Source organism: Salmo salar, chromosome 26 (genome assembly GCF_965601325.2).
Source record: "Salmo salar chromosome 26, fSalSal1, whole genome shotgun sequence".
Classification (NCBI taxonomy): Eukaryota; Metazoa; Chordata; class Actinopteri; order Salmoniformes; family Salmonidae; genus Salmo; species Salmo salar.
Genome location: NC_138316.1, coordinates 24,721,374 through 24,725,682, shown reverse-complemented (window position 1 = coordinate 24,725,682; position 4,309 = coordinate 24,721,374). Strand labels below are relative to the sequence as shown.

The following is a 4,309-nucleotide window of genomic DNA, read 5'->3' as shown; positions in this document are numbered from 1 at the left end:
GGATGCCCAAACCCATCTACATATCATTGAGTGTCAACCTACTGAATGTGATACTCACTGCCAGCAGGTATGTGATCTTTATTGACACATCTACACACTTTGGCCTCATATGTAATTCAACCAACTTAGTCTAATATTTTATGAGTTCTTAGTAATTTCAAAATATTATAATAACCCTGATTCCTATGTGTCCACTATTGGGCTACTTCTGGATAAGTGTAATTTACTAGTGAGTTACCAGGATCACACATTGGTATAAGAGAGATCATGTGCACATCATAAAGGGTTTCTCCTCTCTGGTCTGTCTTCTTCCTTTCAGGGCTATGATCATCAAGCTGTTCCTGGGCAGTGTTGTGGGAAGTGTGTACAGACAAGCTGTGTGGTTATGCTGCCAGATAATACCACACACACTATTCAGGTAAAATACCATCAGGCAGCATTATTTATCTCCCACAGATTCGCAAATTGTATATACCTTTTTTTACAATTCGTAAAACATATCAGTCCTATTTCACTTGATTATTTAAAAACACCAACATGTAATTTCACTGTAGTAATAAGGTGTTATGCAAAATAACTATCTTAGCAATGATATAGTATATCTTATCTTACATAATTTGAAGAATCTCCTGTTGATATCTTTCATATTCTCACCTCTACAGCCTGGTTCTGTCTGGGTACCATCTGGAGACAAGTGTCAAGTTTGAGTGTGTAAAGATTATGGACCAATTCATCCCAATCGAGGCTAAGACTGTGTGCCCTGACTTCTACCCAGAAGACTGCATACCCGTAAGTTACAATAACCATCAGGCAAATGATCTTGGTCCGGGAAACTGCCCCATTTAAAAACAACTGGACAATGTGCAAAATCATACTTGTGATATACAGTTAAAACATTCCCAGTCGCTCAGACCAAGGCCTGTTGCTTAATATAGTATACCTACTGTGTATTTATGTGAGGTTATTGACACCTGCTGCTTAAAGTGAACAAAGCAAGAACACTGCACTGAAAAACATGTGGAGTGAGTTTGGTAAACGCTACATCAGTGACTTATAAATGTTCTTGTTTTTTCTTCCATTTTCTTGTTTTTAAGGGAACTGAAGTTATTGCTCCAGATGGTTGCTGCCATGTCTGTGAGTGTCTTTTTAACACCATCCTTTTTGATAGACATTTGTAAATCATTCTTGCCCTTTATTATGCATTGGAAAAAGTGTTTTAGCTATTGCCATGGTCCTCAGGATGATTAACGTTAATTCATTTGAAAATGTCACTTTTGTGTGCAGGTATTTCAAAAACCATGCAACGTGACAAGCCATGCAAGCCATGCAATGTGACAAAGGGCAAAGTGTACCTGGACAGCAATGTCTGCAAACGAGGTGGAAGTGACAACATGCGGTGGATCCTGTGGCACCTACACCATGTGAGTATTTTGATCATTCCTGAAATATTTCAGTAACACTAACACATTAATCCTCCCAATAAAACAGAATTGGGCTGCCTGTCTAAATGCAAACTACAAATTATATTTTCAGTAATATGTTATGTTACAATGGCTGTGTTTACGAAGGCAGCCCAATTCTGATATTCTTCCCAATTATTGTCAAAAGAGCTCATCTGATTGGTCAAAAGATCGGCATTAGGCTGCCTGTGTAAACGCAGCCAATGTTATCTAATGCTACCATCATTACTTCCACATAATGACATCGGCTCTCCTTTCTATTTTCAGGTATTCTCTTGAGGCCAACATGATGGAGCGCTCTTGTACCTGCTTTTGGGAAGTATCCACCACCCTTTTTTAAATTTGTATTTATTTATTTACTTAACCAGGTAGGCAAGTTGAGAACAAGTTCTCATTTACAATTGCGACCTGGCCAAGATAAAGCAAAGCAGTTCGACACATACAACAACACAGAGTTACACATGGAATAAAACAAACATGCAGTCAATAATACAGTAGAAAAATAAGTCTATATACAATGTGAGCAAATGAGGTGATATAAGGGAGGTAAAGGCAAAAAAGGCCATGGTGGCAAAGTAAATACAGTATAGCAAGTGAAACACTTGAATGGTAGATTTGTAGTGGAAGAAAGTGTAAAGTAGAAATAATGGGATGCAAAGGAGCTAAATAAATACAGTAGGGGAAGCGGTAGTTGTTTGGGCTAAATTATAGATGGGCTATGTGCAGTGATCTGTGAGCTGCTCTGACAACTGGTGCTTAAAGCTAGTGAGGGAGATAAGTGTTTCCAGTTTCAGAGATTTTTGTAGTTCGTTCCAGTCATTGGCAGCAGAGAACTGGAAGGAGAGATGGCCAAAGGAGGAATTGGCTTTGGGGGTGACCAGAGAGATATACTTGCTGGAGCGTGTGCTACAGGTGGGTGCTGCTATGGTGACCAGTGAGCTGAGATAAGGGGGGACTTTACCTATCAGGGTCTTGTAGATGACCTGGAGCCAGTGGGTTTGGCGACGAGTATGAAGCGAGGGCCAGCCAACGAAAGCGTACAGGTCGCAGTGGTGGGTAGTATATGGGGCTTTGGTGACAAAACGGATGGCACTGTGATAGACTGCATCCAGTTTATTGAGTAGGGTATTGGAGGCTATTTTGTAAATTACATTGTCGCGGATCGGTAGGATGGTCAGTTTTACGAGGGTATGTTTAGCAGCATGAGTGAAGGATGCTTTCTTGCGAAATAGGAAGCCAATTCTAGATTTAACTTTGGATTGGAGATGTTTGATGTGATTCTGGAAGGAGAGTTTACAGTCTAACCAGACACCTAGGTATTTGTAGTTGTCCACATATTCTAAGTCAGAACCGTCCAGAGTAGTGATGCTGGACAGGCGGGCAGGTGTGGGCAGCGATCGGTTGAAGAGCATGCATTTAGTTTTACTTGTATTTAAGAGCAGTTAGAGGCCACGGAAGGAGAGTTGTATGGCATTGAAGCTCGTCTGGAGGGTTGTTAACAGTGTCCAAAGAAAGGCCAGAAGAATACAGAATGGTGTTGTCTGCGTAGAGGTGGATCAGAGACTCACCAGCAGCAAGAGCGACATCATTGATGTATACGGAGAAAAGAGTTGGCCCAAGAATTGAACCCTGTGGCACCCCCATAGAGTCTACCAGAGGCCCGGACAACAGGCCATCCGATTTGACACATTGAACTCTATCAGAGAAGTAGTTGGTGAACCAGGCGAGGCAATCATTTGAGAAACCAAGGCTATTGAGTCTGCCGATGAGGATGTGGTGATTGACAAAGTCGAAGCCTTGGCCAGGTCAATGAATACGGCAGCACAGTATTGTTTCTTATCGATGGCGGTTACGATATAATTTAGGACCTTGAGCGTGGCTGAGGTGCACCCATGACCAGCTCTGAAACCAGATTGCATAGCGGTGTGGTGGGATTCGAAATGGTCGGTGATCTGTTTGTTGACTTGGCTTTCGAAGACCTTAGAAAGGCAGGGTAGGATAGATATAGGTCTGTAGCAGTTTGGGTCAAGAGTGTCCCCTCCTTTGAAGAGGGGGATGACAGCAGCTGCTTTCCAATCTTTTGGAATCTCAGACGACACGAAAGAGGTTGAACAGGCTAGTAATATGGGTTGCAACAATTTCGGCAGATCATTTTAGAAAGAAAGGGTCCAGATTTTCTAGCCCGGCTGATTTGTAGGGGTCCAGATTTTGCAGCTCTTTCAGAACATCAGCTGACTGGATTTGGGAGAAGGAGAAATGGGGAAGGCTTGGGCGAGTAGCTGTGGGGGGTGCAGTGCTATTGACCGCGGTAGGGGTAGCCAGGTGGAAAGCATGGCCAGCCGTAGAAAAATGCTTATTGAAATTCTCAATTATAGTGGATTTATCAGAGGTGACAGAGTTTCCTATCCTCAGTGCAGTGGGCAGCTGGGAGGAGGTGTTCTTTTTCTCCATGGACTTTACAGTGTCCCAGAACTATTTCTCCTAAACGTAGGAGAAATAGTTTCAGCTTCTTATTTAATTTTTATTTAATTTTAGCCATTCAAAACACATAAATAAAGTTGGCAATAGGCTATGCATATATACGACGTTCTTGTTTTCATTCCTTTTTGAAATTAAGGAAATATTTGATTGCAGACACCCAGTTCAACAATGGCTTATCCTCTTCTAGATAAACAACCACAATTCAAAGTGTCAAAACACTTATTTCAATTTGAGATGGTGTTAGGTTAGAGAAACGGATCAGTAATCTAAAGGTTTCTGGTTTCAGATCCCTGGCGCCACTTCCTACTGTGGTCCTTGAGCAACGCACTTAGCTAACCTCTAGATATATCCAGGGACAGCACTGTGGC

The 4,309-nt window shown here is 41.9% G+C and overlaps 1 long non-coding RNA gene across 1 annotated transcript; it reads left to right on the top strand.

Annotated features, from left to right (window-relative positions):
• Window positions 1-299: 299 nt before the first annotated feature.
• On the top strand, window positions 300-1,136 carry LOC106587447 (uncharacterized). The gene is made up of 3 exons (XR_006762221.2): window positions 300-418; window positions 663-789; window positions 1,095-1,136. It is a non-coding gene; the product is annotated as an uncharacterized LOC106587447 (long non-coding RNA).
• Window positions 1,137-4,309: the final 3,173 nt, after the last annotated feature.